We start from the raw sequence: 17,221 nt of genomic DNA, 5'->3' as shown, positions 1-17,221 counted from the left end.
TGTTACTGTGTTTGGCATATTGAATACATCACAGGTGGTTTGCCAGGCTCTGCCGTGCGGGCGAGATACTCTCGGTAGCTGGCCGGGCTCTCCGAGAGGGGCGGAGGAATCAAACTAGGGTCGGCCATGTTGGCTGCGTGCAACGCCCTACCGCTGTGCTATCACTTCAGCCCCGATGACATGAAAATGACAACTTTAGAAAACCATTTGAGATTATCCACTACTTTTGGTTGGTTGGTTTGTTGGTTGGTTGGTTGGTTGGTTGGTTGATTGGTTGCTTGGGGGCCACACCTGGCAATATTCAGGGGTTATTCCTGGCTCTCTACTCAGGAATCACTTCTGGCAGTGTTTGGGGCACCAAATGAGATGCCAAGGATTGATCCTGGATTGGCCACATGCAAGACAAATACCCTAGCTGCTATACTAGTGCTCTGTCCCCTGAGATTATCTACTTTGAAAGTTGAAAACATGCCTAACACCATACATACGCATTCTTCAACATATCTAAATACGTACATTTGGTTGGCAAATGACACCGATGAAAATTTAATGTCTTTGGATGAGAAGGCTCCCACTGGTGCTCAAGGACTGAAGTTCACTTCCAGAAGTTCTATGTTAATAGGACTGGCAGGTCAAAACAAGGGATTATGAATGTAGGAATGCTGCACAGGTCCTATGATGCCAATACTACCAGTGCATCCTGGAGACGCAAGAGGTTTTGTACTGACAGGGTCTAAACCAGAATTGGCTGCCTGACCCTGGACTATCTTTCCAGTGCCTTTAATAGCAATTTTATTCTGAACAAATAAAAGTTCAGATAATCAATATGTTTATCACATATATAAGTCAGTGGAACAGAGGGTACATTAAACTACAGAAGAATCATAAAGTGAAATACTATGAAGCAACAAACGAAGATTTTTGCTTTAAGTAATGTTCATTTGAATCTCATACAAAATAATGAATGAATGAAAGAAGTCAGCTACAAAAGAGCATTATTATATGAAATTCAAGAGTAGGCAAAACTAAAATATGAGGATAGAAGGCAGATTATTGGTTACCTGATTTGGTATGGGGGTGTGAGCAATATACATATAAATTTAAGAAGGGCCATAGGGATTTTTGGGTAGAATGAAAGATTACAAACACATATATTCACATATATGTATATTACAAGTATGTGCAAACATACACCAATTTATTCATTTAAGATGTGTGCATCTGTCTATCACTCAACAAATAGTTCATTAAAATGGTAATTGGCATTTTCCACCAGAAACTGATAATTACTGCAATTACGTATGTAGTGGTGTTTCTACTCTATTGCTTCTTCCCTTAAAAACCACCACCCACTTTGGGTTGTGCACATTTTTTTATAAGGGAGTTCCTCTTCAAAAAGCATGCATTCTGACCACAACAAAATATTTTCAAATAAAAATTTAAACCAATTTAACAAAAACATTTTAACAAAGAATCATATCCATTAAACATGCAAATTCAGGGCAGATGTATTCAGAGGGATAACCCAAGCCTATGCACCACTACAAGGAAGTAAAACTGAATAAGCATTTCTAAAATGTTGTAATAATTTTAACCTTGGCATCAAGTAAAGACTGGTAACAGAGTCACAGAAACACCATAATAATAAAGATTCTTTGGGCACATATAACTAGAATTCCCTGGGCAACAGAGAAAATCTGACTCAACTTTGAAATCTCGGAGCACTGTTATGGGGAAGAGAGGAAGTCTTTTAGGGTGAATCCTTTTATCACATTTACTATCCCATTTCATATCTTTAAGAAGAGTAGCATTATAAGACTAGCACATATTGAGCAATGCCCAAGTCACAAATCTCCTTGGTTGAGAAAACCAGTTGTATCATAAATGTTATGGCATCCCTTTTCATACAATTCTTAGTTTAGTTTAAAAAACTAAATAAACTATAAATATGCCCTGTTACAAAAGGGGTGTAACCAAAACTAAAGATTTTTAATCCACACAACCATATTATCATTTATCTTATCTTACCCTCATTTGTCCCTCTATACATTATATAAATTATATAAATACATTATATTTATTATCTTATCACAAACAGAACCATCACTTTGGAGTTAGAGGAACTGGTATAGCTTCTGATTTCTGTATTATTGCTTTTCTTAGGCATTGATTGAAGATACATCCTGAGAACTATAAGATTTAATATCTGATTCTATCTCACAATTGTTCTTAATTGTTATAACTAGTTTTGTGTTTCTTAAAATTGGAACCAAAGGGAAGTGTATTCTGCTAACCACTTTCCAGCCCCAATATTTCTGTCTCTATAGACTCCATTCTCTGCCCAACCTAGCCTTGTGTCACGTTAGGCCTCACAGTGTGATAAAAATACTTTAGAATATGGATGAAAACTGGTGTGCACTGAAAGCCTTCTGTAGAAACAATGCCTCAAAATATGAAGCCACATTTTTATTGGCTACCATCAGTTTTTCTCATTAGTTGTGTTTTTGTAACCCAATAGACCTGGAAAATCTAATCAGATTGTATTGTCTCACAGTCTACTTGGATTGAGAATCCTTCTTTAGTAAAGTAGGGCATAATGCCATAAGTTCCTGATTGTAAAAGACTACATAACAGGGTTACTCAAGAAAAGATTGGTGGCTTTATATTTCCAAATAAGAACTAAACAGAACTTTTTAGAAGTATGATTACATTAACCAGATCCATAGTTTATAAAAAGTGGAATGCTTTAAGTAACTAGCCTGCATTTTGATACTAAAATTTAATTAAATGGTACGTAAAAACTAAAGTTTTCAGTTATTAAAATGGGAAGAGATGTTCTATATAATAGAAACTCCTCCTTGTCTTTGAAATATCAAGTGAAAGTTTACAACCTCTTTTCCACCATTCACTTATGCCTCTGCCTAGAGAAGATTAATAGAACAGGATAGCAACTCTATCTTATTTTTTTTTTTTGCAAAATCTCAACTGACCTGTAACGAGATCACTGGAAAAGGGATTTCCTTAACAATTTCAGGCAACAAAGTAAGTTCAGTAAGTCCTACTGTTTTTTAGTCTTACGCTTCAGTCAAATACTAGTGTATATCTTTCTGAGGTAGAGATTATTACAAAAAAAAAGATAATGCATGTGTATGTATATGGGACACATATTCCAGAATCTACAATTTAGATAGTGCTAGAGAATACTTCAAAATGAAAGATTCCTATCTTAAGAGATAAAATATTATTCATATTTAGGGGGTGGAGTGTACTACAGCGGGTGGGGCATTTGCCTTGCATATGGCCAACCCAGGTTCAATTCCTGGCATCCCATATGGTTCCCCAAGCACCGCCAGGAGTGAATCCTGAGTGCAGATCCAGGAATAACCTCTGAGCATCGCTGGTTGTGACCCGCAAAGCAAAAAAATAATATTCATATTTGTAATTGCTATTCTTGACTTCATATAGTATACACAGTACACACATACACAAACACATTCTTTTTGTACTAGTATCTTTCTACACACTTCTCATCACAAACAGAACCACCCCTAAACTTTGTATTTATAATTTTCCTAAATGTATTCATATTCATACTACTTATGTTTTACTAAACAATATGAAATTTTATTTTGCTGATTCATATAGTATACATGAATGTATCATATTAATAGTCATGGTAATTATTTTTACACAAGTACAATATTTTATTTGATATTTTTAAGATTAACTCATATTGATACATGTAATATTACTGTACATCATAATACATTATATTTATTATAGTATTTACAAACAAACACTGTCAAATACTGTCCTCCCGTTGTTCATCGATTTTGCTCGAGCGGTCCCAGTAACGTCTCCATTGTGAGACTTGTTGTTACTGTATTTGGCATATTGAATACATCACGGGCAAGCGAGATACTCTCGGTACCTTGCCAGGCTCTCCGAGAGGGGTGGAGGAATCGAACCCAGCTTGGTCCGGGCTGGCTGTGCACAAGGCAAACGCCCTACCGCTGTGCTATTTACATGAATTAATATTCTACATTTATATGTGTACATATAAAGTGATAAGTATTTACAGGTGTTTTTCCATATTTTACTGTTATAGACATATTGTTGATAATATTCTATAATATTTCCATAAATACATATGTAAGAATTTCTATAAGAGGTGTGTCTCAGAAAAGTGATACTGCACTCTATGGTAAATGCATTTCTACTGTTACTATTACTAAAACTAAAATTTGGATATATGAATCCTTATCTTTTTCTGTTATTGCATATCCCATAGTAGAGAAAAGATGATTAACGTTTACTCCTTTTTCTACTTAAGGTAATGTTTCTCATTTTCCTTACTCACAAATGCCTAATCATTTCCTAAGACTCAACTCAGTGTGTATCTCCTATGAAAGCTTCCCTGAACCCCAAAGCAAGTGATCAGTCTTTTATTTGAGTTTTCAAAGATGGCACTTTTATATGGAATTTACTGCTTTCCTAATGCTTGTATCTCCCCCCCCCACACAATCTATTTTCACACATCAGCAAGGCTATAATCTTCAGAAGAAAAAGCAAAAGGAAGTAAAAAGAAATGAGACTCACACCATAGGAACATTATGTTTTTTGACCAAAGGCATAAGAACCCCAAAAGTCAATAATGAGAAAATTAACCCAATAGTAATAAACCTGGCATGGTTCCTGACCATGGATATAGACAACCTCTGTTATCCAGAAATATGGATTAGTTACAGATGATGTGACTATATGAAACCCATTTTATTAACTATAAACATATAGCTAACACAGTCCCTACCCACATTTCCTTTGCCATCATCTTAAAAAGTATGCATGCAAAACTACAATAATGAGAAAAACTCATATGTACAATTACAAAATTATGAGACTTTTAAAGCTAAAAGAGCTTAACTTTTGTGGTACCTCCTACATGGTACTCATGGGTCCCTTAGGAGCAACTGCTTATGATACTCAGTCACCTGTTACCAAACCACCAATTACTAAGGCCTTGGGATGTGGTACTTCTTTTATCCTGAAGTGCAAAGACAGCGAGGGCCACCCTGGCCATTCTTGAAGTTCTCAGGTCATCACCCCAGGAGTCCTGCGGGTGAGGGATCCTCCAGGATTATGGCCAGCAATGCTCAGGTAGCCTTGCCATGCATGCCTGGGGCCCAACCGCATCAGGTGCACATAAGCCAGGCTCAATTAACAGAAAGGAAAATTACAAGTGGCTAAATACAAATTTTCTCCCTCTTTCTACCAAATATTCCCCTGTATTCTACCTAGGAGAGATGGTCAACTTATATTTAAAGGAAACAAGGAAATGATAGAAAAGAAAGAGTGAGTTAATTCTGTTTTATGCTCTCAGAAATTGACTGGCTTACTTGGGTTATCTCAATTTAGTGAATTTAAGAAATATTTTACTTTGAATAAAGACTAAAATACGAGTATATTATCATGTCCATTATTGCTGGACATGTCAGACTAAATTTTTTCTTATTAAATGAATTTTTTCTTATTAAATGAAGTTATGAAGTTCCAGAAAATAAATTCAACCAGCCCAAATTTTTAGCTACTAATCCGGACAACCACCCTGGATAACTAAGTAATAGATATAAATACAAAATTAAATTTCATTATATTCCATGATTCCTAATTCAAAGTTCCCAGTTATAAGTCTGAACAAGTGACAGATACATTATTTTTACCTTTTATAAGAAATGATTTGTTATTTTAATGAAAACTATCATTCAATGTATTATTGATATTATTGTTTATAATATTAAAGAATTTTAGGAATATATCTTAATTCTATGTACTAAGATACACTGCACCTACTTCCATAGTTCCTATGCTAGTCCAACATCCTAGGACTGGCACATTTGATAATATTATTTAATCCATTTCATGGCTATGCACATTGCATATTAGTACAGTCACTTTATATGAATGGGGAGCCAGATAAATCACGAAGCTGATTCATCTCTATGAGTCACCAGAAGAACCCTCTTCCTCAACAAAAAAGAGCATCTGTTTGTGTGGTCTCAAAGGCTAGTTTTCCTTCTGTTGCATCATGGTCTCACTAACAATGGAGCTAAGTAACAGATAAAATAAACAGCACACAATTTGACACTGATAGTTTTTATGACCGATCATATGATTCTTTTTTACTAAATATAGATTCTATTATATAATAATGCCATCATGAGGGAGTCCAAGCTTTTCACAGGAGTCCAGAGGTCCATTCCTGGTAATACTCAGCCAACAAGTTCAATGCTAGAGCTCCCTAGGGAAGAACTCAGAAGCCAGAATAGCTCAGGTCTCAGGAATCAGTCTTGGTAGTATTGGTTGAACTGTATGGGATGTCAGGGATTAAACCCAGGTCCACCACATGCATGGTAAGCACTCTGATCACTGAACTATCTCTCTAATCCCATTTAGTTATATTTATAACTCAAATAATATCTAATCTTTATGTCTAATCCAAAAGAAAATATGTGTCTATACACACACACATACATGCAACCACACACACATGCACACGTCTTGAAAAGAAATGTGTCAATTTAAATCACCAGAGAAATTACCTTCATCACACACAGTACAATTTCTAAAAATCTTCATTTTCATCTAATCTAATTTATTCAGCTGCTTTTAATCTCTCATATTCCCTCTCAAAAACATTCAAAACCATCTTCTTAAACTCAGGGGGTTTACAGATTCTTCTGTCTAATATTACTGCTAGCCCCTTGGGTCTTTATAGTGGTAATAAGGCAAATATCCTCCATTCTTGCAGCATCTCTCACCCCGACCTTCCTGACCACAGTCAGCACACAGACGGAAGGGGGTATAGCCTTTGACTACTACACGTTCTTATGTTTTATCACTCAGGTGAGGTCATAGAAGGGCATCTCTTGTTTGCACTGGAGCAATACGAAGGCTTCAAATAATAAAATCAATTATATCAGATATAGAAGTAGGGGATAAGTTTGGCTATTTATGTTAGTACTTCACTTTTATATATACTCCTTTATTCCAGAGCTTAAGAAGTTGGAAAGCAAATCCAAGTATTTTCTCAAACATAAGACATTCTCTCCTACCTTCCAAAGAGATTTCCTGAGGAGAGCAGCTCTCCCTAAGTGTAAACGCTAGGAAACCTATAATCAGTTTCTCTCTCTAATTGAGAACTTTCTTAGGATTTTAGAAGAAGCATGAAAATGATTTACTGATTTAGGAACTGGGTGGAGTAGACCACAAAAGGACAAATCAAAAACATCTGGAATGAACTAGTTGAGAGAGACGGGGGTGCGGGGCGGGTAGGGCTTTCAAATGAAACAAAGTACAGATGATTTGGCCAAATTTAAGCCAAGCCAAACACTCACATTAAACATTGCACTTGGGTCTGGTTCAATAGCGGGAGCCGGCAAGAGGCAGCGTCAGCCAACATTGCATCAGACGCACATTGTGGATAGAGGAAATGAGTTTAGTCAAGCCATCTGTGACTTCAAAGAGGCTGCTCTCTGAGAGAACAGTGGGAAAGGGTTCCCTCTTCAGTGAAGACTGCAAAGTTCAGCCAAAGCCTGTCCAAAGGGAATGGACTTTAAGGAAAAGGAGAATTATTTGCAATGTACAAGAGAGAATATTGTACAGAAAAGCCTTCCATGAAACGGCAGTCATAGTAAGGCAAGAAAGGAATGGAATAGAGAGAGAAGTGAGAAATGTTTTTCTGATTTTTGTTTGAGGTTTGGAGTCCTATATGCATAATATGAAAAGTTTGTGTGTGAAAGCTTGTTTTGCTTTTTTTTTCCTCTCCAGACACGCCTTCGCATGTATTATTTTTCCAAATCTTTAGGAGGAGGGAGTAAAGGATTCCTCCTCAATTGACTCACATGGTTTTATTTCCTCATTTTTCTTCTAGAAAACCACATATTTCTTTCTAATTATTTACTCAACACATATTTATTAAGGAACAAACAGTGGATTATATCCTGTGAATACAAAGAAAAGGGGGAAAGTCCAGGTTCCAGGCATTCACAGTCTGAAAGGATCAAAACATACCAATGGACAATTATGGTATTTAGAGTTACATCTTCCAGAAGAATAGTGATTCCCAAAATTTGACCAACAGGATCCATGTCACCTGGAAACTTGTTAGAAGTGTAAACCCCTGACCATTGGCCCAAAACTACTGTTTCAGAAAACTGAGATGAGTGTAAGAAGTTTTTCAAGTGATCAGATGTGTGCTTAGTTATAAAACCACTTTGATAATAAAGAGGATGCAGTAACAGAGAGACATACTCAGCCAACTTTGAGATCCTCTAACATATTAGAAGTCACTTTTCAGCCACTGCCACTCTAGATTTGAGTTTTCTGTTTTGTTTTGGGACTATTCCCCAGTTTTGTGTTTGGAGTCACTCTGGTGGTGCCGAGACATGTGTGGTGCTGGACTCAACCCCATGTCTCCTGCATTGCGTGCCCTGTCCGCTGAGCTATCTCACCAGACCCTGGATTAGATTTAAAACAGTTTTCTCTCCAGCAATTCACAAGAATAATGCCTAGTTTCTTAGACTGTGTGAGTTGCAACTCCGTTGGGTCATGGAATTATATGTGATGGTCATGAAAAAATTTGGCAACAGTAAAAGATCTCTGAATGCATGACCAAAAATTAATTCAAAATCAACTACATAATGATTCTGAGGCATTATTGGTAGCATTAGCTTATGTTGCATTTCTTAGAAGAAAAGGACTCCTAGGTGGAAAAAGGATAATTACCTCTGTACAGGCTTCTTTCATGTCAAATGTAGGCAGAAGCAGGAGCTATTTTTTTCCTGTTTTCTTTTGTTTTTCTCCTGACTTTCAGAATCAGTTCAATACTTCGATGATAAAGACACTGAAACTTTAAGTAGTTTGGAACTTAGACTTGTGCAAGGAATGCATATTCATGAGGAGAAGTTGACTAATGCACAGTATGTATACAATTTCATACTCTCATAGGTTGGGGAGAACATAATTGTTATCACTCTCCAACACTCATTTGTTGCTTGGATTCTCTCCATGATATCTCTGCCAAGGGGTTGTTCTCATGCTTGACTACTTCCACTATCTCCCTATCTCAGGATGCAGTTTTCTCCCTATTGGTAAGCTCTGTTAAAAAGAACTCTCTTCTTCTTATGGGCTGCAATCTATTATCATTCAAATTCCATTTGTTAGCCTTGTCCCTTGGGAAACTCTAGCAAAGATACTTACATATTAATGTGCCTTTTTTAAGTACTTGAAGTTAATAATTATGTAGTACATGGGATAGGTTAAACTCTCAGATTCAGGAACCAGATTCTTTGCATTCAAATTTGTTTCTGTCACTTATGAGCTCTGTGACCTTGGGAGAGTTGTTTACTAGCTGTAGCTATGTTTCTTTATGTATACAATAGCATTGCACAGGAAATTTTGTAAGAAAAGTTTGAATTAATATATGTGAGTGTGTGAGGTACACAGTAAGTGCTCTAAATTGTTTAGTGATTATTAATTATCATCATAAGGATAGTGTCAGATCTCTGACCGAGGGCATAGTCATTCATTCAGTGCACTTGCTACAAACGCGAATTCAATCACTATTTATATGTTTATAGAAAAAATATCTTGACTTTGCTCTTGGTCACAGAGCTAAATTAAAGCAACAGGTAAATCTCTATAAATTTTACCTGTAACTATAATTTGGGTTAAAATGATTCACATCACTTTTAGTCCGAGCTCCTAAAAATCTTCATGAGAAATTCTCTTCTTGTTTCTTCTCTTAGTTCATCAGCTAATTGAATCCATGGCCTTGATGGGGGAATGCCAAGAGACTTTCCAGCTAGTGGAGCCACAGTTAGAAAGAAGTCTAGATGTCTGAGTCAATGTTTAAAGGTGAACTGCCCAGAGTTGCTTAGTTGAAACATCCATTATTGGGCCTTTTATAAAATAAATATTTATTGCATAAATATTTTCACCATTGTGATTTTTTTTGTCCATCATAACTAGTACAATGAATGACTCATCAATGTGTATCTTTTTGTTTAGACACCTGAAGTGTGAGACTTTGCATTTTGCTTTTTAATAAGCATATGTATGTGAACCTTATTAGAATAAGTTAAGCAATAGGTTTCTAGGACATCTCTCTGTACTACAATAGCAATCCTGCCAAATATCACAGATGTATTATATGTAGCTGATTATACTTAATGGTTGGTAGAAATTAAATGAGAATATATATAGCGGTAGGGCATTTGCCTTACAAGCAGCCAACATGGCCGACCAGAGTTTGATTCCTGCCCCTCTCGCAGAGCCTGGCAAGCTACCGAGAGTATCTCACCAGCATGGCAGAGCCTGGCAAGCTACCTGTGACGTATTTGATATGCCAAACACAGTAACAACAAGTCTCACGACCGGATATGGTCACTGTCCTCCGGTTGTTCATCGATTTGCTCAAGCTGGCCCGGTAACGTCTCCATTGGAGACTTTGTTGTTACTGTGTTTGACATATCGAATACGTCAAGGGGAGCTTGCCAGGCTCTGCCCTGCGGGCGAGATACTCTCAGTAGCTTGCTGGGCTCTCCCAGAGGGGCGGAGGAATTGAACCTGGCAAACACCCTACCTGCTGTGCTATCACTCCAGCCTATATATATAATATTATATTATATATATCATATATAATGTGTTATATATGATATATATAACACACACATATATATAACACTTAGTAGAGTTACTGATCTATCGTAAATGTTCCCCAAGATGCGATGGTAGTATACTTATTGTAACAATCTAATTCCAAATTTGTTCCTTCCCCAGATTTTCCAAATGTTAACTGGTTCCCGTCATCCAATAGTTGGTAAAACAAACCAAAAAAGTATATAAATCAAATATTGAACCATTTTTTTCAACATTCCATCTGGAACAAGTTACTTACAACTGACTGATTGCATTTTCCAAATATTTCTCTAATCTCTCTACTTCTTTTTCTTGCTCTTGCATCTTCCTCATCTAAGCTAAAGCCATCAGCATATTTGACTATATAATAGTTATTTCCTTGCTTGTCTTTTTAAATCTATCCATATACTCTTTACATGTAGTAATTTCTTTTTTAACTTGGAAGTGGAAATGTACTTTCTAAACATCAAAGCTGGTCTGGGCATTCCAGAATTAAAATTTCATAATTATCTTTAATTGTTCTTTGGTGTGACCAAATTTCTGAGCCACTATTTCAGTCTCTCTTGATAACTCATCATATAACTTTATCTTGATTTAGGTCATACAAATTTCTATTGACGTCATAAAGCTGTTATGTTGTCCCAACTTTAAAGTTCTCACATGTTGACTATTTGTGCTTATACTAAACTTTCTGCCTCTCCCTGACTTTCTTAATTTATTTCTAACTATTCTTAACACGTCATCATAAGCATTACACTATCCAGAAAACAATATTAGAAATCTCTACTCATAATAATTAAAGATAAACCCACATAACACCTGCCATATTTATACATTAAACTCATGCACTTGCCATCCTCTGTAAAAGCAGGTCCACCAGCTGGTCAGAAAGCTTTATGAGAGCAGCAAATTTATTTATGTGGTTTTCTGCCTTTATCTATTGACTTGTATAAAGGAGGAGTTGATTTAAAGTATTTAAAACCAAATAAAGGTATTAGCCCTGGGGTGACTTTGTATTTATGTATCATGAGAATTTTTATTTAATTGATTTTAAGGAAAAAAGATTCTATAACTCATTTATTATATTCCAGCAAAATTTACTCAATTCACATACAGAAAACTCCACATCTGACTTATTTAAATTCAAGATTCAGTAGATTTGAGACATGTAAAAACTAATTTTTAGTGTTGTAGGAATGGACATGCTTTCTTAGTAAAATTATCCTAAAAACCTCAATGGTAAGTGATGAATATTTGGTAAAATAGATTTAAAAAAAGTAGCAGAGCATCCTTGGGTAACAACATTAAAATGTCTAGCAGGGTTGAACAAGTATTTCTGGGAGTAACTTCCTAGTTCTTAGCACTGTTAAGGAGCACCCGCAAACCTGCCAGAAGAGAGACAGAACACAAGTATACCAGACAGATAGATAGCATTCACACACACACACACACACACACACACACACACACACACACACAAAGTAAGTGGATAGGATATTTCCAAGGGATAAGTACTTATTATGGCTGCAAATTTAAACATCTACTGTGTCTTAGAAAAAATATAGTTGCATTTTCCAAAGAAACTAAAACAGGGAAACAGCTAAAAAAAAGGTGGGTCAAATTTAGCATTTTTTTCTATCCTTAGTCAAAAAGGGAAAAAAGATATGTGCCTTTGGCAATAACTCCGAATCAGTCCCAAAGTGTGTGGGTTTTCTCTTGCTTCTTTGGTGTCATGACCAATAGTTCTGTCGCTTTCCCTGGTTCTAATAAAATTCTGTGATGGGTTTTGGATTACGCTTATCCCAAGAGAAGTCTTGTCAGTTCTCGAGTGGCCTTTGTTGTACACAGCCGCTTGCAATGAATTTGGGGGCAAAGGTCTCTGGTTACACCCACCACTGAAATCAGACTCAGATACAGGACACAAGGAACATATTATAGGGTGGAATTCAGCATCCGTCCCTACAGGACAAAAGCAATAGCTTTGCAGTTATTCCTAGACTCTAATTTTGATGATTCTATAAGCTATTATCTCATATGATACAGCAGAGACAGCCAGAATTCCTTAGCAACTCAGACCTGAACATAAAATAGCATGCTGCAAAGGTATCAAACTGAGTCCTGGAAATGTTTTCTCCAAGAGAAGAGGTTGAACATGTTTAAATACAAAAGTTTATAAGTTTAAGTGTGCTTCCCTCTGTAACAGTTCCAGCCACTGCCTCATTAATATTCACCTCATGTTTGAATAATGGAATGCTTAGAGCACAGTATTCATCAAGGAAGGGAATGCTGTATATTCTAAAAAGCACTTTAAATAGAATTATTTCCCTTTGTGAGGCCATACTTCACTGAGTTTTCCTATTTTCTAAATGCAGAGCTCTGGCTTGAAATTTAAGAATTTGAGGAATTGTAAAATATGCACTGCACCAATGAAATTAGACCACATCACATTCCAGAAACTTCCGTATCCAAGCAAACCATTCCAGTCACAGATTACTGCAAACAGTGTCAAGTCTACAATACTGGGTTTCTCTTTTCATCTTAACAAAACTTTTCTTTTTCCCATAAGTCAAAATGACATTAAAGGAAGAGGCAATTACATTACCTTAGAAAAAAATTATGAATCTTCAACCCCCCTTCAAATTATATCAAATAATACATAAATTTTAAATTAACACTAATAAATAGTGCAATCAGGGACAATGTGATAAATATTCAATCCATAAAAAGTCATTCCTAAAGCATTTCTCTCTGTTTGGGGCACATGCTGTGACAAAAATGTTTTATAATTTTGCTTTCTAATATTTGTCATAAATGTGAAAATTCTTTTCATGTTTTTTCAGTTATAAAAGCTAGTACTAATTGTAGGTCTTATGGAAAAGCAATTCAACAGGATGTGAAATTTCAAAAAGCAAATGGAATCTGGAAATAAATTAAGAAAAGAAAGGTCTTGGTTCTCATCCTAAAATTCTGTCACCTAACAGCAGATTTAGTCTGGGAAAGTTATTGACCTCACCTTTCTCATTTCTAAATGATATAAGTAGTCTAGCTAAGAATAAGGTTACAGAACAGGGGGAGAATATAGCAGGTAGGGTATTTGCCTTGCATGACACCAATCCAGACTCAGACTCAATCCCTAGCACTACATATTATTTATTGAGCCTCTCCAGTAGTGAGCCCTGAGCACAGAGCCAAGAGTAAACCTTGAGCACTGCCAGGTGTGACCCCAAAACAAAAGCAAACAAAAAGTAGGGTTATTTGAGATTGCTCATAAAATAATGCAAATTCTGGGACTCAAATGATATGGGACAGTTTCAATAACTGTGAGAGGGCAACGTATTTCTTACGTCATATGAACTGCTTAGGAATTAGAGCAAAATAATTAGTAAATTGGTTCACTCTTAGATTTCTTGGGAACTTCTAGCCATGCTAATTGACTGGGAACCCTTTTTGGAAGAGGCTGAGACTCCCTACTTTTCCTGTTAAAAATCATCCAGAAGTCAGCCTCTTGTTTGATAGATATCCAAATATCTTGAATATCTTATTTTCAAATTTATACTCTCAGGTGAACAAAATATATTATTAATCTAATGCTCTATGGAAAAAATAATTATAATTCAGCCACATCTATCCCAAAGGACTAATATGATTGCATATGCAAGCACTTTGAGTGTAGCATGTAAATTACTTGAAAGAACGTAAATATCTAGTCACTCTGGAAGCACATTCATGGAATGGATAATTATGCAGACATGAAATTGTTAAGAAACATATTTTTGGTCTGAAGATATGCTCATGCTATAATCTTAAAGCAATATCAAAATTCCATACCCCATATTATGGTATTAAATCACTTCTTGATCACTTGATAACTTGACTTCCCATTACTCATCAATTTGCTTGAGCCAGTGCCAGTAACATCTCCATTCTTCCCTGTCGCGTGCTAGTGTAGCCCAATGGCATCCGTTTGTTCTAGGAATATGAAGAGCCTCAAACCGATCATTCAGGGTCTTGATGAAGAAGTCTGACCGTCTGGTTGGTGGGCGGCCACGCGTTCTTTTGACGTCTCGTGGAATCCAGTCAGTTAGTGGCTCTAGTCCAGCGGTTGTCTCCAAATCTCATTACCTGTCCAGCCCATCTGATTTTTCATGCCTTGGCAAACGAGACAATGTCCCTGATTTTTGATCGTAGACAGAGGTCGGAACTCTGGATTCTTTCTCTCATTTGAGTGAAACGTAATACTCCAAGCATCACAATCACGATCACAGTCATCCTGTTGTTCATCGATTGCCTCAAGCAGGCCCCAGTAATGTCTCCTTCATCCTAGCCCTGAGATGTTAAAAAGTGCCATATTCAAGGCTCTATCAGGATTAGGAGAATGAGACCCATCATTGTTACTGGTATTTGGCATATTGGGTACGCCATGGGGAGTTTGCCAGACTCTGCTGTGTGGGCAGCTTACATACGGTAGCCTGCCAAGTTGTCCAAAGTAAGAATGAGATAATAAGATGTCCGGGAGCTGGGTTTTATAGTCTCTGGGTCTTGGCCATTGATGGGATTACACGGCGCCTACTGGAAGATGGAGAGTCTGGGTGGAGGATGCTCAGCCCCTATCCGAGAAGGCTTGGAGATCTCAGCCCCAGACCCACATCCTTTGTTCCTCTGCCGGTACCTTCATGCATGTGGAGAGTGGTCTCAGCATGGTTGTGGCTGGATCTGGAGGTCTTCCAGCTGCCAGAGCTCTGCTCGGGGCAGGGAGGGAAACTCAATCCCCACCCCCCACCAAGGGGGCCCAGCGAAGACAGCCAGGCATGGGGGCAGGAGACTCTGCACTGGATGGAGGATACTCAGCCCTGATCAAGCAGGCTTGGAGATCTCTGCCCCGGAACCTACATGCCTTTGTTCCTCTGCTGGTACCTACATGCATGTGGAGAGTGAGACCACTCTCCACTCTCCACACTCCAAGCATAGCTCTTTTGATTCCTCTTTGGGAGACCTGAATAGCGATCTCATCCTGTTTTTGTAGGGCCCAGGTTTCTGAGGTGTATGTTAATGCAGGAAGAACAGTGGATTCAAAGAAATGTGCCAACAGCCGGAGGTTCCTCGTCCTCCTAAGCTATTTCTTCGACGCTCTTGAAGGCACTCCAAGCCACTCTCTTCCTCCTGCACAGCTCAGGTGCCAGGTTATTTGTCATGTTGACTTCTCGACCTAGGTACACATAACTGTTGCATTCGGAAATATTCGTCCCAGTGAGCGCAAATGGAATGTCAGGAACGAGACTGTTTCTCATAAACATTGTATTCGTGAGATTCAGCTGTAGTCTGACCTTTCCACACTCATGGTCGAAGTCTGGCAGCATTTGGGCCACTTGACTAATGTTTGGTTTTATTTGAATGATGTCACCAGCAAAGCAGAGGTGGTGTAGTTGCAGACAGTCTATCTTCACTCCCATTCCTTCCCATTCCAGTCATCGCATGATGTTCTCGAGGGTGGCACTGAAGAGTTTCAGTGAAATAGTATCATCTTGCCGAACCCCTCTCTTGACATCGATGATCACTTCTTTGCAGAATGGTGAGATCCTGGTAGTGAATCCATAATACAGCTCATGGAGGATACTGATGTATTGAGTGTGAATGCCTTGATTGGCTAGGGCTTCGATGACTGCTTCTATCTCAACAGAATCAAAGGCCTTCTTTAAATCAATGAACATTAGACAGAGCAGCATCTTGAACTCCCAAGAGACCTCAATGAGCTTGGATATCATGTGGATATGGTCGATGGTGCTGAATCCTTTGCAGAACCTGGCTGGCTCTCATAGTTGTCCTTCATCAGTGTTCTGCCAATCCTATTTAGGATGACTCACGTGAACAGCTTGTAGATTACAGACAATAGACATATCGGGTGATACTTGCCAATGTCGTGGATGTCTCCTTTCTTGTACAGTAGTACAATCCTGCCGGTTTTCCATTGGGATGGAAACTTGCATTCAGACAGGTAGCATGTGTATTGATGAGTACTGAAGGCAGTTCTTCAGGTGTTCAGGTCTGACCTTGTCTGTGCCAGGTGCTGTTCATTTCTTTATCGACGAAATGGCGTGTCAGATTTCGGAAGGGAGAACATTGGGAACGACATATCCATCCTGCGGAATTTGGTATGTGGGCAGGTGGATGTGGCTATCAAAGAGAACTGAGTAGAAGTCATGGATAATCTTCTCCATTGCCCTTCTGGAATATGTGATAGATCCATCAGGATGTCGGAGGGCAGTCAACTGGTCTTGTTGTTAGCAAAGGACAGGCAAGCATTAAGAATGCTTTTCCTGGCTTCTGCCACATCTACCAGCACTGTTGCTCTTCTCTCTTTGATGTCTTCCTTTATCGCATCTCTGCATTGCTTTGCGAGCTCAGATGTTTGCTTGCATAATCACTTATACATAAGCATATTATGTTAATGATGATGATGAACTCTAGAGTCTATAAGCAGAAAACAGATTTCTCTTATTTTTCAATTGTCCACTTAAACATTTGT

This window comes from Sorex fumeus, unplaced genomic scaffold (assembly GCF_029834395.1).
Source record: "Sorex fumeus unplaced genomic scaffold, SorFum_2.1 ptg000002l, whole genome shotgun sequence".
NCBI classification, from domain to species: Eukaryota; Metazoa; Chordata; class Mammalia; order Eulipotyphla; family Soricidae; genus Sorex; species Sorex fumeus.
This window is presented reverse-complemented; position numbering follows the sequence as displayed.